General features: G+C 46.1%; 1 long non-coding RNA gene across 3 annotated transcripts; it reads left to right on the top strand.

Annotated features, from left to right (window-relative positions):
* Positions 1-2,214: 2,214 nt before the first annotated feature.
* LOC123138330 (uncharacterized) lies at positions 2,215-6,618 on the top strand. 3 transcript variants are annotated; one of them, XR_006468982.1, is made up of 6 exons: positions 2,215-2,568; positions 2,645-2,769; positions 3,043-3,129; positions 4,071-5,060; positions 5,139-5,680; positions 6,221-6,618. It is a non-coding gene; the product is annotated as an uncharacterized lncRNA (long non-coding RNA). The 3 variants fall into 3 exon arrangements; XR_006468983.1 differs by having other exon boundaries at positions 2,650-2,769; positions 5,139-6,618; XR_006468981.1 differs by having other exon boundaries at positions 5,139-6,618.
* Positions 6,619-22,250: the final 15,632 nt, after the last annotated feature.

The raw sequence follows: 22,250 nt of genomic DNA, 5'->3' as shown, positions 1-22,250 counted from the left end.
AAAAGAGTTTTTCTGAACCTCTAGTATATCGGAAACAGCAGCCGGGATATGGCGCCGTGCCATGGCAACGAGACGATCTTTCTTGATTAGGGCGGTCTCGACAGACAGAAGGGATGAAGGGATAAACACTACACTTCTGGCACTGATCGACAGCGAGCACAGGCATTAGGGATTGTTAATTCGATCCTCTGAACGGGATGTCTGTCCGTGATGCAGCTAACCCATGTCCCCTTTCACTTTCGGCTCTGCTTGCTCTTTTCCATGCGTCGTCGCCCTCGCGCTCAGCTGCCCTCGTTTTGTCCCCTTGCTTTCTACCGCCAACTTTGCGAGATTCTTTCGTCGGAACTTGCACTTGACAAATTCCGCTGGTCGCCCGAGCCTATCCATCGGCCTGCCGCCGCTTCGGTAACACAAGCTAGCAGAAACCAGCGTAGCCAACCGGGACGGCCATACCCATGCCACACTCATCACTGTAACCGACGAGGAGCTTGGCGAGGCCGGTAACGGAGAAGACACCGGGTGATACGTCGGCGACAGCGCCGTGTGTTACGGATCCGGGGGAGTACGTACGTAGCGGCGATGCAGACGGCGGCGACACCGTCGCTGTTGCCTTTGCTTCGCTCTGCCAGTCAGTCGGGACCGTTGCGCAATCTCAGGCCAGATTGGATCTAACCTACTTATAACTGTACTCATGGAAAGCTGGCGATGGGGGGGACAAAGGCCTCGCCTGAGACAGAAGCGGCGGCACAGGAAGATTCCGGGCGGAGTCATGTGCTCCGACTGATCGCCGCAGCGGGCCGGCGTGACGCGGGTACTGCCAGATGTGCATGCTGTCTCGAGAGTCGTCACGTACAGGGGCTCAAGTATCGTAGTGTTTTCGCGCTGAATTTTATGATCAGCAGCAGCAACGTTTAGGGCATGTACAATGGCGGCATATGGATACATATGTCCCATGACAAAAAGTAATTTGAGTTATCTTATTTATTTTTTCTCCTCAATGCAAGCTACCATTAGTGAGCGTTATTAAGAAATAAAAAAAAGACTCTAATACACATGCGTCTCTATTTTTCATTCCAACCTTTTCTGCTTTTGTCACCAGACCATACTTTTTCTCTTCAAGCACCCGCCTTCTGAAGAGGATCCCGCTTCCCTATCCGAACCTACTTTACGTTATATCCGAACCTACATGGCAAGCGAGGCATCACCTTGAACCTACTTTAGAGCTTGGCATCGTGGCTGCATCCGAGACAGCAAACCAGCGTCAGGTAACTGAATCCATACTTCCACCGCGCGCGCACACACAACCGTCCTCAGATACTAAAAGAAATCTAGGGTTGAAGCGATGACTGACTGGTTCTAAAAAAAATGCTGAAGACTTGTTGGTTAAGAAAAGCTAATGAAATATGCGAGGGGGCAAGGGGGCAAGGGAGGCTGAGGCAACTGGCGTTTTTTTTCTTTTTTTTTCCTAGTGAACTGACGTTTGGTTTCTGATGGCAGATAGAAAATGATATTCAAAGCTAATGACTATACTTTTTTTTGGCGGAATAGCTAATGACTATACATGCCGATGTTGCTATGATTTGAGCAACCAGAGTCCGATCGAATAGCCGATTGTTTATTCGGAAGTATGTCCACACGTAGTGATATTTGCCCGAACTGTGATAGTAAAGCGACTTTATTTTACCTGTCCGCTGAAAGAAAATTAGTCACGTACGTGCCGCCAGTCCAATACAATTATACTTTGTGTATTCAAGAAGAAGAAAAACAGTTTATGTGATGCCACAGAAAGATCTTCGGCCACTATCAACGCCTTTCTCGCATCGGATCTCCATCGGAGATGGTCATCACATTGAAGTGGAGCAAACTTACAAGCTCAATGAAGAAAACAGGCATTGTTGCAGCTGAAACACCCTACTAGTGTCGGGTTTAAAACAATACAGAGGCTAGCCAACTCGCTTGGAGAATGCTCCCCCGATTTGCATTCTTTTTGGCCGTTGGATCTTGGTCAAAACTTGTTTTGGACGTTGGATCTAGACGTTGGAACTCAGTTATTAATTTTGACCGCACGGTTGTTTTTCCTCGTCCATGACTGGTGGGCTCGTCCGAGCTTTCTATTGGCTGGGTGAAGTGCTGATGGGTGCAAACGAGTGTATCCTCGCGCGCCGCGCGTCTTTTGCCCCAAACCCTAGACCCCACCCACAATCCCTCCAGCCGCCGCTCCCCCACCCACATTTCTCCTCCACCCCCTCCTCTCTCTCCTCTTCTCCCTCCTCGTTCGCGCGCCCATCACCCAGCGCTCGCGCGCTCGCCTCCCGGACCAGCCGCCGCCGCGCCGCTGGGGCTCGTCCACCACGGATTTTCAAGGGGAAGGAGCAATGACGGGGCTAGGCTCCAGGCGGCGTACACTTCATGGGAAGGCAAGGAACCAGGAGGTGATGGGGTCAGATCTGGCAGTGGTAGATCAGAGCTTAAGCCCGAGGCCGCGACGGGGAAGGTCGAAAAATAGAGAGACCGGATGGAGGTGCTGGAGGCGAAGGACCGCCCGTCGGCAAGCTCGAGCTAGAGACGGTGAGATCCCTATCCCCATCTCTATTCTCTCAGTTCCTTCCTCTCCAAACCTTCATTTGTCAGCTCTCTCCCTCAGCACAGTTAGCGTCACCGGCCATCAGATGCATAGGAGCATGAGGCAGCGCTCCCGTCGCTTTGTGGTGGAGCTGCATAGGAGGGGGAGGAGGCTGGCGATAGGGAACCGGGCCGGGAGGAGGCAAGGTATGTGCTGTCACGTGTTTTCTTCTTCGGTGCATCTGTTCATTGTCGGAGTGGATTCATGGCAACAATTTTTTTGGATAAATAATGAGTGCCAAGATATGTGTGTTGACAAATGGATGAGAGGTGTTCAGAGAAATATTTGAGCCATACATGCGCCAGGTTCTGAGAGTCTGTGAATGTAATAAGAATATTTTCAATTGCAAATCATTTCCTAATATTATGGTTAATTAGTTATTTCTGGTTCTTGTCCACTGACACTCATTTGGGATGTAGTATGAGGATCGGGTGCGTCAGGAAGCAGCTCTGAATATGGTTCCCGTAGATGAAGATAAGGAGAAGGCGCTTATTTCACTGGCCAAGGTTTATGCTTCTGTCTCGGCTTTCTATTGGGTCCTGATGTTCCCAATATTTTTAGATAACCATGTTTTATTGGACTTATTGATAAAGTAAATTTTCTGGTACAAGTTTGTCTCCAAGGAAAGTTATTGTAGTTACTATTAATTTTTTTGATTTAACACCATGACTAGGCCTCGATATTACCGTTGTCGTAATGGTGTGGATTGCTATATAAAGTTCTACGTTTGAAGGGATGTGTTGTCAGAAATTCTCATACACGATTCTTTAGTAGGAAGGGACTTTCATTCCTTCGAAAAGTGAAGAGGATCATGCCTTTCTGTTGGATTTGCTTTTTTGGTTTAGAGTAAAATGATGAGTGTCGTGTGTCTAATATGAGGAAAATGGTTTAGGGTAATTACTGGCAGGAGGATCGCTGGGTGGTAGCCGAGTGGGAGGGTTCAGATTAGGGATTACGAGTATGAAGTAGATGTGATAGATTGTAACTCTTCTCACTTGATTAATTCATCTCAAGAGGTCCTCTTTATATATAGAGGCCTAACAATTAAAAAACTAATCATCCTTACATGCATACATGCATGCGTCACTCTAGAGCCAAAAACTAATTACGAGTATGCAGGTTGCAGTCCCTTGTTCTACATATAACTCGCCAACTCTACTAATTCATGTATCAGTATATGCATATATATATTCCATTCCCAGCACAGGTGTTCGGAAGACTGGACACTTCTTGTACTTACTCGAAATTTTCTTTTCATAAAAAGTTCCTTGGAAGAGATTGCAAAGTTTAACGAGCATGTCCCTTTTGTTAAATGAATCTCTGACCTAGGAGAGCATGTTCTTTTATTAGGTTGCAATCGTGAAACTTCTTTTGGGTTTTCTTATTGTACAATACGAAGCTTCCAAATTATTTGATCCTTGAAATAAGTTACCAACTTTCTGTGCAGTGAGCTGGGAGCCGGGGTCATCCCTCTCACCACCAATCGAACATACTACTTCAACCACCATGTCGAGCGATATAAAAGGGTTCTCTGTTTCATTGAGCAACGACACGAGACTGTGCCCCCTCTTGCTCCTGGTGCATGTTGCTGCCCTCCTTTCCCCTCTGACTTGACTTGCTTTACATTGTGTGAAATTGTTTACCTTCAACTTTACAAAGCTATATCAAGTTCGCAACTGTACTTGGCTACACCTAAAACATGATGCATTTCTCTTCCAGTTTATTGAATATATTTTTATGGATTGAATGTCCAATCTGGTACCGTTCTATCACTCATTTAACTACCTTAATGTGTTCACAAAACTCCTTCTGTAGCTAAGATTTCTTTGTACAACACATCCTAATTATTGCTCTTATTCTTAAATCTTATTTCACTTTATTCAGCTGCAGGCTGGGTTAAGATTGTTTTTGTGCCAGAAACAGACTAGGCAATGCTCTAACCTTGGCAGCAAAAATTGTCTAAATTTCATAAATAAGGTAGTGGAATATCTTTGAATATGTTCATTTAAATATCTTGAGTTGACCTGTATGGGTTGCTTCTGTGCACACTTTCTTTGATATGAATTTCTAGGAGAGAAATTCTTTCATGGTAATGATGTATTACCGATATTTACTCTGTTTCTTAGGCCTATAGGTTTCTTTTTGTGGGATGCAGTTATGGTACCATATGAATATGATCGTCGAATTGCATATTATTGCCCTTTTGGACATAGACATGTGCCATGTAGTATAACATTTATAAAGAATGTCTTGGAAATTGCAAGTAGATGATTATGGTTACCCTGTAACTTTAGGAGTAAGATATATATGATGATAGAATCTAAAGATGCTTGCTAATCTATAACAATAAGATCCAGTCACATGCAATATGTTTTATTCATAGAAACAGGGGATCAATCTGGCTGAAAGTAATCATCTTATGGCGTGGCATGAAGAGGTAGTTCACAAACCTTGTTAGGTGCTCCATCCTTTGTCACTCTGATTTGATTTCCTAATATCTGGCTTCTCTGAACAGATGTGTGCAGATCTGAGAAAGAAGAGGAATAATCCAGCAGAAGAATTTAGTGAATAAGAACAAGTTGGCATTTCTCTCTTGTGAACACAGTCGTGCCTGCCTTTTGATTTTATTATTTGTGCTAATGCAAACATGAACTCTCTATAGTTCTTGACGCAGCACCGCTAATTACTCAATTTGCAATACATGATTATTTCTTGGAGAAGTTTAGTGCATGAATTAGAATTCTGTAAAGTTAGTCTATGCTCCTGTCTCTAGGCCAGGATAGATTTCTCAATATCATTTTTGGGATTGTTTGAACACTGAACAACATTGCCAGGTCAACCATTTCTCATGTCTTTGTCATATCTATAGGTATTGTGCTGTCAATTTTGTCACCAGCCTCTTTCACCGACCCGTAAATTATCTGTCTCGAGGTCTCGCTAACTGTATTGGGTTTAGAAAAAAAAACTATATTGGACTTATCTTCGCATCAGCTACTTTGTAGGTATTATGTGCGTTGTCAGGGATCTGATATCATGTAGTTCCAGGGATTTTAGAAGGTCTGGTCAGTCCATTGTTCTTGCCATGTGTTACTTTTTATCATTACTGTTCTTGCTTTATGGTTGCCTTCCGAGTGCACTTTTATTAGTTTTAACATATTAATTTTAATATGCTTGATTGACCATATTATATATTTCACTTCACCGGGGTGGTTGGTGGAAGTGTTGGTTAAAATATTTTATACAGTTGAATATTCTTGATTCACTATTTTGTAGCCTGCTCTTAGTTGTATAGTATTAATTCTTAAAACTTAATCTCTTAAAATTAGTTAATTTAGTGAGTTGTTTCACTGTTTTCAAATAAGTAGTTTCAGCCCTCACTATGTCCTGAAACTTATTCTTACTGCCTTTTATGACTTAAATGTAACTATTGGCATATAATCTCATGTCTTAAAATCTTAGTTGAGAATGTATTAAAAGTTATAAGATCTGGAGTTTCCACTATATTTCATCTAGCGGTACTCCCAATAATTGAATATTAAGAGCACAAACGATCATATGCTGTACATTCAGTTACTCGAAAATGCTTTTATCTTGCAGGCCAGTTTTACATATACTTTTTCAATAATGAGATGACTATGAACAGAGTATCAAGTTTTTTGTCTTGGCATTACTGCCGCCGTGTACGGATGGTTATTAAAAGAAAAAGGATTCAAGTGGCATACCTTCACTTGACAGATGCTTTAACCGCAAGAACTGTTGTTATTTTCTTTTCCTTTCCTGCAATGATGGTAGTTTGCCTTTGATTCTAGAAGTCGCAAAGGAGTGAAGGGTAGAGATTTCCATTGTCGTTGAATTGGTGGGATTGTCACCAAGTTAGTGTTGCAGATTGTTTCTGTTTTAGAGCAAGAAGCCAAATCATTGTTCATTGTAAATCTTGAAAAACTTGTTTACTGTCACTTCTATATCTATTATAAACTTTCGTTCCTGGTGTGGTACTTACCAATCTTGGTTTGCCCTTCCATTGCAGCAGACCAATATGTCCTTGTTTCTTCCAAAAAAAAATCTCATTTCAAGTTTGCGCCTCTATTATAGTAGAACATGTCATAAACATGGTGTTCGGCATCATTTGTCAAGTTCCCTTAAAAAAAGAAGAGATGTCTATAGAGAGTGGCTCCATAACTAAAGAGATGACAAATGTTGTTGTTTGCTCATCTTATTTAAAAAATTAAGAAATTACAATGCATGTGAACTATAGAGGTTGTGAAGGACAAAATGCTATGGATCCAGAGGAGTGGGAGGGGAGAGTTTACCAAGGACAAGCGTGACTATGGATTCCTAAGTTCTAGCTAACATAGCAAAATTGTGTAGATAGAATGCCTGCATTTTGAAAAATCTATTACATAGTTTGTGACTACGTTTCTTTCAATTTTCATTATTAAAAGGTTCCTTATTATTGTCAAATTTTCAAGTATTTATTCAAATAACTCTTGGTTTGAAATGAGACTTTGTGCCATTTGACGCAACGGGTGATGTTATTATACATCTTATTGTAGTGAGTAAACCTTCCATTCTTATTATAGACTTCATTCTTTGTTATCAAGGTGGGTTAATTTGTTAGCTTATGTGCTTGCCCACAACTAAACCAACTAAATCATGGATTTTCTTTTCGATGTGTATATGAATTCAACGGGTCTCTATGCCATTTGGCGCAATGGGTGGCATGTGGACCTCTGACATGCTTATGCACCCAAAAGCACAACACAAAGAGGTTTCTTTTTTTCGTGCAAATGGAAAATAAAAGTTTGGTGCAAACGGTGTTAAAAATATATATTCTTAATTGGTCTTTACATCTTATACAAATATGTTTTTTAACACTTAGAATTCTCATCATGATAACCATATTTTCGGCTAAAGCAATGCTTCCTGAGCTTGTTTGTACATATTATACAAATACACTTTTATTTCAAACTCGAATTTCACAATGCGATAAACATATTTTCAGTATGGCATGGTTTAAAATAGGCTTTCCACTACTAATGTTTGCAAAATGAATCCATTTTCATCGACAACATGTCTTTAGTGGGTCTCTGCGTCATTTGGCGCAACAGGTCAACTAGTATCGACTAAAAGGGGAGGAGGAGCTGCGGGAGACAAGAGGAAGGAGATGGGCAAAGCGTACACGGCGGATCAGCAGCGACTCCCTCTCCTGGGGGGAATGCGAGAAGGAATGGAGGGAAGCAATAGAAGCGGCGCGGGCGGAGTCGGATCCGGGATCCAAGAAGTGGAGGGACAGGTATGTTCAAACCTGCCAAGTTCGTGCGGATCGAAAGATGGTGAATTTGGCGAGGCGGATCTACTTCGAGGGAGGGCGTAGATGCCGCCATTCCCAAACTCCCCGCCGGTGGCCTTCATCCATTGGGCGAGAGGGGAGTGGCGCTCGAGCGATCCGAGAAGGAAGGCGCGTTGGATTTCAATGGTGGGATTGAGCTCAAATTGCCCGCCGGAGCCGGAAATAATCGACCAGCTACCGTATCCGTCTCCAACAATATGAGGTGTCCGGTGGCGAACAGAGACGAAGATTCAGGCCATGGGAGTACTCTGATGACCAAGAGGGTCTCGTTCGACCTGGGAGGTTCTCATTCAATTTCTGAGGATGTTGCTGATTACGAAAAAAATGGAAACAAGGACCAGGGGAAAATTCTGGGCACTCGAACAACTCGGTGATGAAGAATCTGACTCTACAATAGAAGATGCTGAACATCGAAGCCCCTATCTAGCCACTCTTGCAGATGCTTTTGCCTGTGCCAAACAAGGGAAGAAGATTGGGAATAAAAGGGCAAAGATAGTGAATTGCAATGGACATAATGCCGGAAAAATCTGCTACACAGTCAGAGGGCTTGGTGACTCTGTTCACAAGAAAGTTAGCTCATCGTCTTGTCAGGGAAGTAATAAGAAATCATCTGTCAGGTGTGGTTTGATTCAGAATAATCGATGGTATCAGATTATTGGAGGGAAGAAAATGGATTTAGGTGCTGGAGTTGAGCCTAATTGGTTGCATTGGAGGAAAGTAAAGAAAATTGGGAATTCATCAGTATGCAAACTGATTGATGCCCCTCTTTCTATACGATCTCCAGCTCGCAATGAGGGGGAAACTGGAGATGACTGCGTGATTGCAGGGAACTTTGTGGTCTCTATTCGAACTTTGAAGCTGACTGGGCTTGATAAAAAAGAAACATGCCATTTTAAAGGTGAAATTGGGCTGGAGGGAAAAAAGTAGGCCTAAAAAGTGGTGGAAACTTTTGGCCCGCAGGGGGAAACATTATATGCACCCAGGACTGGTCCTGGGGGTTGAGACAAGCCAATTCCTTCGGTCTAGGGTTTCCCATTTGTGGTGTCCACTCCCCTCCGGCGCCGCGAGAACCTGCTGCCCTCGATCCACAGGGATGGCTGACCGTTTTGATCCAGGAAGAGGTGGAGGTGGAAAAGGAGCAGAGAGAGGTGGTAACTGGAGGCTGGTGATGGGCTATGGAAGAGAGGCGAATTTAACAGGCAAGATCAAGGCTACCACGCTCACCCCCGACCACCCTTCAGAAACTTTCAAGGTAACCAGTTTCAGAATCACTTTGGCAGAGAGAGTTTTGGCAATTGGAACCGTGAGGGTGCTGGTCGTGATACGCGTCAGTTTTAATACAAATCGACTTCTCAGTCTAATCTGGCTCCTGCCACTAGCAACTACCAGCAGAAGTCTAGTGCTGCAACAAAAAGCGGGGGAGGTAGAGACAACGATATTCAGGCTTCCAAAGCTATTTCTGCAGGAGGGGTTCTGAATGGAAATCAAGGCTCTGCTGGAGGGGGATCGAAAGCAAGCAGCTAGTGGCTGACAAAATCATTTTTCACAAATGTGGAGAGAAAGGGCATAACTCCAAAGGATGTGAAACGAAAGTCAAATGCTCCATTTGCACTAAAGACACATACATTGCTGATTTCTGTGCATGGCTTCATCAGAAAAAACCAGTGGCATCTTTGGTTGGCTTGGGAGGAGAAGGTCTTGGCATTTTTGTGGCTGACCACACAAAAGAGCTTCCTGGGAATAACAAAAATGATGCATTTGCTTTGGTCAGACTCAGGGATGGATGTGATCAGAGTGTTGATTCAGATGATGTTATCAAAAGCTTAGCTAAAACTTACCCCTGGGGGTGGGATGGGAAAGCAAAAAAAGTGTCTGATGGTGTTTTCCTGGTAAATTTTCCATCTATTGCAAGGATTAATGAGGCTGCCATTTATGACTAGGTCCCTTTGAAAGGTGGAAATATAATGGTTAAGGTAAAGATCTGGAATGATGATGCAATGGCAGTGGGTAAACTAGCAGTGATTTGGGTAAGGGCTAAAGGAGTTCCAAAATCAATGAAAAACTATCATGGTCTTTGTGAGATTAGATCTATGATTGGATATGTGCTGGATGCTGATATGGATTTGGTGAACAAAAGTGGTCTTGTTAGACTGAAGATTGCTGTGGTTGACCACACAAAAATCCCCATATGGACAAAACTGATAACTCCAAATCTCATGGTTTACAGATTTTTCTTTGAGGTGGAAGAGGTCCTAGATGAAGGATGGACCAAACTTGAGGATGAGCTGTCACAAGGTTATGAGGAGTGGATGGATTTTCAGCATGAGGAAGATGAAAACAGAGAGGCTAAGAAAGCAAAAACAGACACTGATGGAGTAATTTGTGCAAGCACCAGAACCAGATTATCCTTGGAAGAAAGAGATGCTGCTATTAAAGAGCAAGAAGCTGCTGAAAAACTGATTTACAAGGGGGATCCAGATGTTGAGAAGATGACAAAAACAATGAGGAGATAGGTTCAACTTCACTTAATGGAGTGGAAGAAGGGAAAGAGGAGGAGGAAATGTAAAACAACAATTCTATGGAGAAGACTAATGAGGAAGAACTCTCTCTGTCAATGAGTCTTGGTACTAAACTTGGGATTGATGTGGTTGAAGGAGCAGAAACTGATATCATCAAGGAAGGGGGGCAAAAACCAAGAACTTCCAAGATACAGTGGGAGGATCGCCTCGAAGCACAGAGATGACATACCTATACTGGACAGAGCTATGTCTTTGGCTAGAGCCAAAAATCTAGCCCTATCTGAAGGTATGTCTGAACCTTCTAATATTTCTTATCTTGAAAATGTTGAGTTGATTGATGTTGCTAATTTGATAGGAATAGATCTGGGGGTCTCTATAGATATGGTATAACACAACTTGCACTTGATTCATTCGTTAGAACAAGGCAGGAAAGAGATGTACTTAGCTAGTTCTAGGGAGATTAAAATTGCTCAGGAAGAGGAGCATGTGCTGGAACCTGATGATGTTAACATCATTCTTCTAGACATATTGCTTATAAGTAACAATGAGGAGGAGGATCAGGTAGATATTCAAATGGAAAAAGTGCTTGGAGATGTGAGGGAGGGTCTGAAAGCAAACAACACCTCCTTTGAGGCTGTTGTAGTTAAGACCCCGGTGAAAACGGTGTTGAGGAGGAAGAAGAAAAAGAAAAATTGAGGTCTCCTCATTAAATTTTCCTTTCTCCTTGATTGCCTTTACTTGGGTTTTAGACATATTTTTTAAATATATAAGATGAGAGGTTTGATTTGGAACTGTAGGGGTATTGGGGATAAAAATAAGAAGGATCTTATTAAAGATCAAATTGCCACAAACTGCCTTGACTTTGTGGGTATTCAAGAAACAATGAAAAGTGAGTTTACCTTGTTGGAGTTGTCGTCGTTGAGCACTCAGGAAGATTTTTCTTGGGATTATCTACCTTCTAGAATGAGATCTGGTGGAATTTTAGTTGGTATAAATAAGAATACCTTAGTAAAAAATGAAGTTGAGTTTGGGGAATACTTTATCGGAATTAATGTTAGTAATATTTGTGATGGCTTCTCTGGGAATTTGGTGGTTGTCTATGGCGATGCTCAACCTTTGGGCAAACCTAAGTTCTTAGTGGAGTTGGTACATATTTTTAAGAAATCAAGGAATCCCTTGCTGGTTGCTGGAGATTTTAACCTAACTAGGAGAAGTAGTGACAAAAATAAACCTGGAGGTTACAACAAATGGAGCTTACTTTTAACTCCATTATTAATTTCGGTGAAATGATGGAACTGCCTTTGGTGGGAAGAAAATACACCTGGTCGAACAATCATAAGGATCCCACTTATGCATTGTTAGACATAGTTTTCATTTCTCCTACCTAGGAGGAAAAATTCCTCTAGTTCACACTGATTTGTTGGATAGGGGGTTATCGGATCATACACCCTTGATTATCAAAACTGGGGAGTTAAAACCGAAACCTTACATTTTCAAATTTGAGAATTGCTGGTTCCAGAGAGTTGAATTAGATGAAATAGTTAAGAAGGTGTGGAACAAAAATTACCCTGGATTTTCTTCCCTTGATAAACTTCACAATAAGTTGAAGGAATTAAGGAAAGTTTTAAAAGGGTGGAATTTTAATTATGAAGCTAACTTGAGGAAAATAAAAAAGGATTACTTGAAGAAATTGACAGATTAGACAAATTAGAGGAAGAAGAGGTGTTGAATAGATCTGACAGAGATTATAAGAAAACCTTTCTGATGAATTGAAAAAAAATTCTGAAAGAGGAAGAAATTAAATGGCTTCAAAGATCTCATGATACTGAATTGCTTGAAGGAGATTCAAACACTAGATTTTTACCATATTAAAGCCAATGGGAGATTGAGGAAAAACAGAATTATAAAACTACAACAAGATGAAGGGGTGATCGAAGGGCAAGATAATCTGAAAAATTATTTTACTAATTTTTATAAGAAACTATTTTGTGAACCAGAAAATAATGCTCTCCAAATAGACTCTAGTGGGGTGGAAACACTCACTGAGAAGGAGCAAAATTTTCTCACTCAAAAGTTCATAATGGAGGAGTTGAAGAAAGTGGTGTTTGGTATGGAAAAAATAAAGCTGCTGGACCAGATGGCTTTAATGTTGAATTTTACCAGCACTACTGGGATTTGGTGAAGTATGACCTATTCACATTACTTGAGGAATTTAAACTCCCATGAACTAGATCTTGATAGACTAAACTATGGAGTTATCTCACTCATTCCGAAAGGAAGTGATGCTGATAGGATCCAGAAATATAGACCAATTTGCTTATTGAACATGATCTTTACAAAATTTACAAAAAATTTAGTCAACAGAATAGTACTTGTAATCTCTGGGGTGGTCAGGGCATCCCAAAATGCTTTTATACATGGGAGATATATTCTTGAGGGTGTTTTGGTGTTACATGAAACCCTGAACTCTATGTATAAAACCAAGAACCCAGGGGTTCTTTTTAAGATTGATTTTGAAAAGGCCTTTGACAAGGTTAAATGGCCTTTTCTTCTTCATACTCTTGAAATGAAAAAAATCCCGCATAAAATGATTGACTGGGTTATGAAGACTGTCACTGGAGGGAAAGTTGCTGTTAAGGTTAATGGAGAGATTGGCTCCTTTTTTAAAACTCACCAGGGGTTGAGACAAGGAGATTCAATGTCCCCAATATTATTTGATCTAGCTGTAGATATATTGGCAAATTTATTTGACAGAGCTGTAGAGGAAAAACTGATCAATGGCCTTGCTACTAGTCACAAAGAAAATGATGTGCTTATATTGCAATATGTAGATGACACTATTATTCTTTTCCAAGATGATTTGGTGCAAGCAAAAAATGTGAAAAGGATTCTGAACCTTTTTGAGATTCTGTCAGGTTTGAAATTAATTTTCATAAGAGTGAGGTGATTTGTATTGGGATGGAGGATGACAGAATCAAAAAATTTGAAGAAATCTTAACTTGTAAAAAAGGGAAGCTCCCCTTTAAATATTTGGGGATTCCTTTAGTTGAGAAAAGATTGAAAGGATCTGATTGGAATCCCTCTTTTTCCAAAATGGAAAAAAGATTGGGGGGTTGGCTAGGCGATTCCTAAACGTAGCTGGTAGAACTACTCTTATAAATTCTTCCCTCACTAGTCTGATCCTTTTCATGCTCTCCTTTTATGAGGTCCCAAAAGGAGTTAAGAAGAAAATGGATAGACCTAGGTCCAGTTTTTTATGGAGTGGGAGAGGAAGATAAACATAAATATCATTTAGTAGCCTGGGAGCGAGTATGTAGACCCAAAAACCTTGGTGGCCTGGGGATCTTGAACCTTGACCATATGAATATTGCCTTATTGTAAAAGTGGCTTTGGAAGCTCTTTAACAATAAGGGGCTTTGGCAAAAAGTATTATGTGATAAAGACATTGGGAAGCATACTTTTGGCCAGGTCTAAAGGAAAACAGGTGACTCGCATTTCTGGCAGGGAGTGATGAAATGCAAAAAATCTGTTTTTCGCATGCTGCAAATTTATTGTAGGGAGTGGTGAGAAAACTAGATTCTGGGAAGATAATTGGACCGGAAATAAAAGTTTAGAATCCACCTTCCCTGAACTTTATAATATTTCTTTAGATCAACATATTACTGTTGCTTATGCCATGTCCTCTCATCTCACCTGGCTGAAATTCAGAAGGAATTTGGTGGGAGTTAAGGCAAATCAGTGGCAGGAATTGTTGCATGTATGTGGGAAAGTAGCTCTGAATTAGGAAGAGGACAAACTTTTCTGGATTCCTGAGAGTACGAAATTGTATAGTGTTAGATCTTTTATTTGGTGTTACAAGTTGGGGAAAAGTATCCAAATAGATTCTTATGGAAAGTTAAAGTACCCCCTAGAATTAAAACATTCATCTGGTTAGTTATAAAAAAGTATCTTAACCAGGGATGTTTTGTTGCATAGGGGTGGTAAATGTGAAAAACAATGCCTTTTTTGTGGCAAGGATGAATCAATTAATCATCTTTTTTTCCAGTGTCCCTTGGCCAGATACATGTGGAGTGTGGTGAGTCATATAATAGGGATCCAGTGTGATTTTTATGATATGGAATCATGCTTAGATGTCTGGCTGGGTAAATTTGAAGAAAAGAAAAAGAAATCTATTTTTTTGGGGGTGACAGCTTTGATATGGAGCATCTGGAAAACCAGAAACCTAGCTTGTTTTCAGCATATCTGGCCCGCCGATCCTAGTGTGGTCATGTATAAAATGGTGCATTGGATTAACGATTGGAGTGTTTTGCAGGGGACGGAGAACGCAAAGGTGGAGCTGCAACAGGGCACACAGTTGCTGGAACGAGTCGCCAGTGACATCTTCCAGGCGTGAAGGAGTTGGGCATCTTGGATTCCGAGGATCGAGGATTGAGTCAGTAGATGTGGGGGCTATAGAGGAGATGTTGCATAGTCTATCTAGCTCAAGTCTTTCTTGCTGAGTTTTTGGCGTTTCTGTTTTAATCTCTTTGGTAAAGTGGTTGTGTTAGGCGGAAAAAGAGATGAATGGGTCCTAGCGGGATGGGTTTGTGTTTCTGGCTATAATAACAAATTCTGGTTTCATTAATGAAATCGAGGGGATCCCCCTTTCTTTCAAAAAAAAAAACAAATCTAAAAGTTGTTCATGTGACAATGGAAGTCGGGCCTTAAGATACTTATGCATATACCACCATTCATCTGCATGTCTATAGCAGACATCGGGCAACCAAACATCCTTAGTGCCAGTGGCAGCCCTCCACGGGCTTCAGCCATTTGCGCATGTATAATACTCGATCAAGTCAGTTCATGCAGCAGGTTCAAATATCTAGGTAAAAGAAAAGGAACTCTATAAAAGAAGGTGTCGGATTTAGGGTTCCGGCAGACCCTTGAGGTTCGAACACTGGGGTGCGCACGGAGGTTTCGCCTTCTACCTACCTGTTCCTCGCCGAATCGCTAGGATCTAAACTACGAGAAGAACAACACAAGGGACACAAGATTTATACTGGTTCAGGCCAGCATTGTGGTGTAATACCCTACTCCAGTGTGTGGTGTGGTGGATTGCCTCTTGGGCTGATGATGAACAATACAAGGAAGAACAGCCTTGCGAGGGTCTGTTCTTGTGGTGGTGTTGTCCCTTTGGAGGGGTTGATTCTAGATGCCTATCCCATCTCCAGATTCCTCTCCAGCTGCCTCTACCCTGTGGGTGGCTAGTCCTATTTATAGGCAAAGGCCCTGGGCCTCTTCCCAAATATTGAGCGGGAAGGGCGCCAACAATTGGCCATTTTGAAGGGGAACATATAGTACACTTATCCTGACTAAAGTTGGTCCTCGCCTGTCAAAGGCTCTGGTGGTGACGCCGTCTTGGGCTCCACGGTGACCTCCATCTTGCCGTTGGACTGGTCTTGGTCTTGTTGCACCGAAATGGATGACTTTGCTTGATGCTCTCGCCCGCGCTTGCTCCCCTTGCACCAAAGAGGAAAGAAGGACACTGCGCGGGCTGGCGCCTGGCTGGCGCCCTTGGTCGTCATGGCTTGCGTCATGGGCACCTCGCGAGGTACCCCGCCTTGAACTCTTCGCCTCCTCGTGAGCCAGCCTGATGAGGCCGTGCCTGAGGAAGCTCCTTGTCGTCCGCCCTGCGAGGCTTGGCCCCTCGTGAGGGTCTTGAGCTTGTGTCGATGAAGATGGGCCGTGCTGGGCCCCCCTTTGAGCCACGCCGGAGGCCGCATGCAGGTAAGTCTGGGGACCCCCGTTCTCAGAACACCGACAGTAGCCCCCGGGCCCAAGGCGCGCCCGGGCTTGGCCGAGCAGAGAGGCGAAAGGGCAAGTGCAAAGCATCGCGGGCCCTAACAGCCCGCGCCCTTGGGCGCCGCGTGGCGGTTGATTGGACGTGGGCGGCTCCACTTTCCCACGACGCCTCGGCAATTGCACGGATTTGACAAGTCCCTGCATGCGGAGCGAGTCATGATTACCTGTGGTCGCGGAGGCCGATGGTTGGCCTCCTCTGGCTTTTAAGTACGACACGCCGCGTGCCCTTCCAGTTCATCCCCTCTTGCTTCTCCTTCTTCCTGCGCAAAAAGACAGCCATGTGGGGGCCCCGTGGGGGCGTGTTTGTGTTACCGTTGTCAATCATCGTAATGTTTCCATTATTCTGGTATTGTTCCTTCTTGCCGAACGCCCGCACGTAGGTAATTACAAGCCTTGGCCATGGGGCGACCAACCCAGGTCCTGTATTCGTGTCGCGGTGCCTGTGAGGCACGGACTGGAGGGATGCTCCTGTAGTGGACCCGGGTCGTGAGGTCTTGACCGGAAGGATCAAAACACTCGCGAGGGTGCACGAGCCGTCCCCTCGCGAGACCTTGCGCAAGAGAAACCGAGGCCGGAGGGCAAAAAATCGAAGAGCCATAAGTCAAAAGACAGCGACAGTTTCAATAAAACTTCAAATGAGAATGAACTAGCCAACTGCAGAAAGCAAATGAAAAAGCCGCGTCCGGCACCTAGTCTAGTCTTCGACGTCTTCTCACCAGTGCGGAGCTAAGTGCTGCCACTGGGCGTGGGAGGGAGCCCTAGGGCCTGAGGCCGGCGCTCCTGAGACTCCGGGGCGTGTACAACCCCAACTCATTATTACGTGAGAGTGTCACGAGCGACGAGCTTCACAGGCGTTGGCCTTCTTCACAGGCTCCGGGCCTTTCTTCGGGGAAGCAAGCTTCACGGGCATGGGCCCTCTTCACAGGCTCCGGGCCTTTCCCAAAACGCGACAGCTTCACAGGCATTCGCCCTCTTCACAGGCTCTGGGCCTTTCCCAAAACGCAACAGCTTCGCAGGCATTCGCCCTCTTCACAGGCTCTGGGCCTTTTCCAAAACGCAACAGCTTCACAAGCATTTGCCTTCTTCACAGGCTCCGGGCCTTCTCCAAAAAGATGATCTTCACAGGCATTCGCCTTCTTCACAGGCTCCGGGCCTTCTCCAAAAAGATGATCTTCACAGGCATTCGCCTTCTTCACAGGCTCTGGGCCTTTTCCAAAACGCAACAGCTTCACAGACATTCGCCTTCTTCATAGCCCCCGGGCCTTCTCCAAAAACATGATCTTTACAGGCATTCGCCTTCTTCACAGGCTCCGGGCCTTCTCCAAAAAGATGATCTTCACAGGCATTCGCCTTCTTCACAGGCTCGGGGCCTTTTCAGGGGTAAAACCTCCGGAGGTGCTGGATGTTCCACGCATTCTGGACTGGCACCCCCTCCCGAGTCTCCAAGCGCGCGGAGCCGGGCTTGGAAACATGAACAACCTTGAACGGGCCCTCCCACATGGGAGAGAGCTTATGCAGTCCCTCCCTGGAGAGAACCCGCCTGAGCACGAGGTCCCCTACCTCAAGAGTCCTAGGGCGGATGTTGCGGCAGTGGTATCGCCGTAGTGCTTGTTGATATCTTGCCGCTCGCAGCGTGGCTTCTCGGCGACGCTCCTCCCCCAGCACGAGTTCCATCTTCCGCATGGCGTCCTGCTGCGCTTCGTCGAATGCCAGGACCCGTGCGGACCGACGTATGACCTCGTGAGGGAGGACCGCTTCGGCTCCATAGACCAAGAAGAAAGGGGTCTCTCCAGTCGGCTTGGTTGCGGTCGTGCGGATGGAACATAACACGGACTGGAGCTCGTCGTACCAGCCTCTGCCGCAAGCTTCCAGCTTCTTCTTGAATGTTCTGGTCTTGAGGCCCCTCAGGACCTCCGTGTTTGCCCGCTCGGCCTGGCCGTTGCTTCGGGGGTGCGCCACTGAAGCGTAGCATATCTGCGTTCCAAGGTTAGCACAGTATGTTTTGAAGAGGTTACTGGTGAACTGCGAACCATTGTCGGTGATGATGCGGTTCGGCACCCCGAACCGGCTCACGATGCCCTTGATGAACTTGACCGCTGAACCCGCGGGGATGGTGCGGACGGCTTCCACTTCAGCCCACTTGGTGAATTTGTCCACGGCAACATAGAGGTAGCGATAGCCCCCTGGCGCCCGGGGAAACAGGCCCAGGATATCAAGCCCCCAGACTGCGAATGGCCATGTGAGGGGTATGGTCTGCAGACCTCCCGCCGGCTGATGGATCTGCTTCGCATGGAATTGACAGGTTTCACAAGCCTTTACCAGTTCGACGGCGTCATTGAGCGTAGTAGGCCAATAGAAACCGCTTCGGAATGCCTTGCCCATGAGGGTTCGTGATGACAAGTGGTGCCCACAGTCTCCACCGTGTATGTCTGCCAATAGCTCTTTCCCTTGCTCCCTGGAGATGCAGCGTAGGGATACATCATTTGGTCGCTTTCGGTAGAGTTCCCCATCCCTGATGCAGTGTGCTGTGGCCTGCCGCGCCACGCGCTCCGCTTCCTCCTCCTTCTCTGGTAAGATCCCTTGTGTCAGATAGCTCCGGAGCTCCGTGACCCAGCACCCCTCCTGAGGCTCCATTGTCAAGAGCATACGCACCCCCGAGGCCGGCCTGTAGACCGGGGCTCCCGAGGCTGGCGGCTGGGGGAGCTCCTCCCGAGGCTGCACCGCGCTTGACAGTGATGGCGTGGCCGAGGGCTTGAAGAGCCGCTATTCGAAGATGCCAGGTTCCTGAGGTAGTCGCCTGGATGCTCATTTGGCGATGTCGTCGGCCTCCTGGTTGGTGCCACGGGGCACGTGCTGTAACTCCAGCCCCCAGAACTGCTTCTCCATCCTGCGGACCTCCGCAAGGTAGGCTTCCATGTGCTCATCCCTTGGCTCGTATACTTTGTTGGAGAAGTTGACGAGGAGTTGTGAATCACCTTTAATGGTAAGGCGCTTTACTCTGAGGGCGGCCGCGGCCTTCAGGCCCGCTATCAGGCCTTCATATTCTGCTATGTTGTTGGAGACCTTTTCTCCGTGTTGGAAACAGAGCTGCACGGCATAGTAGAGCTTGTCTTGGGTAGGAGATATAAGTACCGCGCCATCCCCCGCGCCGTGCCTGGAGAACGCCCCGTCGAAGTACATGACCCAATCATCCGGCGCCTCACTTCCCGGGGAGAGGGATCGATCCTCATCAGCCTTTAGGCCCGACGCCTCTATCCACTCTGCCACGAAATGTGCCAAGGCGCCCCCCTTGATGACTCGGGTCGTGCTGAATTCGAGCTGAAATGCTTGCAGCTCAATGTTCCACTCGGCGACCCTTCCGGCTGAGTTAGGGCTCCGGAGCACTCTTTCCAAGGGATACACTAAGACAACCTTGATAGGGTGACCCTGAAAGTAATGCCGCAGCTTGCGCGAGGCCACTAGTAGCGCGAGGAGAAGTTTCTGAGGCATGGGGTACCGTGCCCTCGCATCCCGCAACACTGTGCTGACGAAGTACACTGGGTGCTCGACGAGGCTTGGATCGTCGGTGCTGGTTGTTGGGGAACGTTGCAGAAAAAAAATTCCTATGGTTTCACCAAGATCCATCTATGAGTTCATCTAAGCAACGAGTGATAGGAGAGAGATTGCATCTACATACCACTTGTAGATTGCATGCGGAAGCGTTCAAGAGAACGGGGATGATGGAGTCGTACTCTCCGTGATCCAAATCACCGATGACCAAGTGCCGAACGGACAACACCTCCGCGTTCAACACACGTACGGAGCGGATGACGTCTCCTCCTTCTTGATCCAGCAAGGGGGAAGGAGAGGTTGATGAAGATCCAGCAGCACAACGGCGTGGTGGTGGATGCAGCAGGACTCCGGCAGGGCTTCGCCAAGCTACTGCAGGAGGAGGAAGAGGTGTAGCAGGGGGAGGGAGGCGCCAAGACACAGGGTGTGGCTGCCCTCCCTCCCCCTCCTTTATATAGGCCCCCAGGGGGGCGCCGGCCCTGGTAGATCCAATCTCCCAAGGGGGGCGGCGGCCAGGGGGGTGGAGTGCCTCCCAAGGTAAGTGGGGTGCGCCCCCCACCCTAGGGTTTTCAACCCTAGGCGCAGGGGGGCCCAAGGGGGGGGGGGCGCACCAGCCCACTAGGGGCTGGTTCCCCTCCCACATCAGCCCACGGGGCCCTCCGAGATAGGTGGCCCCACCCGGTGGACCCCCGGGACCCTTCCGGTGGTCCCGGTACAATACCCGGTGACCCCGAAACTTTCTCGATGGCCGAAACAGCACTTCCTATATATAATTCTTTACCTCCGGACCATTCCGTAACTCCTCATAACATCCGGGATCTCATCCGGGACTCCGAACAACATTCGGTTTGCTGCATACTCATATTCATACAACCCTAGCGTCATCGAACCTTAAGTGTGTAGACCCTACGGGTTCGGGAGACATGCAGACATGACCGAGACGGCTCTCCGGTCAATAACCAACAGCGGGATCTGGGTACCCATGTTGGCTCCCACATACTCCTCGATGATCTCATCGGATGAACCACGATGTCGAGGATTCAAGCAACCCCGTATACTATTCCCTTTGTCAAACGGTATGTTACTTGCCCGAGATTCGATCGTCGGTATCCCAATACCTCGTTCAATCTCGTTGCCGGCAAGTCACTTTACTCGTACCGTAATGCATGATCCCGTGACCAGACACTTGGTCACTTTGAGCTCATTATGATGATGCACTACCGAGTGGGCCCAATGATACCTCTCCGTAATACGGAGTGACAAATCCCAGTCTCGATCCGTGTCAACCCAACAGACACTTTTGGATATACCTGTAGTGCACCTTTATAGTCACCTAGTTACGTTGTGACGTTTGGTACACCCAAAGCACTCCTACGGTATCCGGGAGTTACACGATCTCATGGTCTAAGGAAAAGATACTTGACATTGGAAAAGCTCTAGCAAAACGAACTACACGATCTTGTGCTATGCTTAGGATTGGGTCTTGTCCATCACATCATTCTCCTAATGATGTGATCCCGTTATCAACGACATCCAATGTCCATAGTCAGGAAACCATGACTATTTGTTGATCAACGATCTAGTCAACTAGAGGCTCACTAGGGACATGTTGTGGTCTAAGTATTCACACGTGTATTACGATTTCCGGATAATACAATTATAGCATGAATAAAAGACAACTATCATGAACAAAGAAATATAATAATAATCCTTTTATTATTGCCTCTAGGGCATATTTCCAACACTGGTGGCGTCCTCCGGAAGCCGTGGTGCCTCCTGAGGCGGCGGAGCCTCCAGAAGCTGGTTGCCTGGGGGAAGGGCCTCCCCCGCTCCCGGTGCGTTCCCCTGCGACGGCTGATCTTCCTCAATCGCGGTAGTGATCTCTGTGAGTCCTTTTTGGTCCTGCTTTGCCTTGGGGCGGGCAGCTGCCGCGGCCTTGGTCCGACACTCCTCCCTAACCGCCACCAGGGCCACGCTGGCTGAGTAGGGAGTGGCGGCGAGGTAGAGTACCAAGGGCTCTTGTGGGCGTGGGGCCACCATCACCGGTGGGCTGGTCAAGTATCTCTTGAGATCTTGGAATGCCTTGTCGGCCTCTTCAGTCCATTCAAAGGGCCCCTTTTTCTTCATCAACTGGAAGAAAGGCAGCGCTCGCTCCCCTAACCTGGAGATGAAGCGCCCCAGTGCAGTCATGCGCCCAGTGAGCTTCTGCATCTCTCTGAGGGTCTTTGGCGGGCTCATGTCCTCGACCGCCTTGACCTTTTCTGGGTTGGCCTCGATGCCTCGGCGGGATACGAGGAAACCGAAGAGCTTGCCCGAGGGGACTCCAAACACACACTTCTCCGGGTTGAGCCTCAGGCTTACTGTGTTG

Source organism: Triticum aestivum, chromosome 6B (assembly GCF_018294505.1).
Source record: "Triticum aestivum cultivar Chinese Spring chromosome 6B, IWGSC CS RefSeq v2.1, whole genome shotgun sequence".
Classification (NCBI taxonomy): Eukaryota; Viridiplantae; Streptophyta; class Magnoliopsida; order Poales; family Poaceae; genus Triticum; species Triticum aestivum.
The sequence above is the reverse complement of the archived record's forward strand: the minus strand, read 5'-3'. Positions and strand labels throughout refer to the sequence as shown.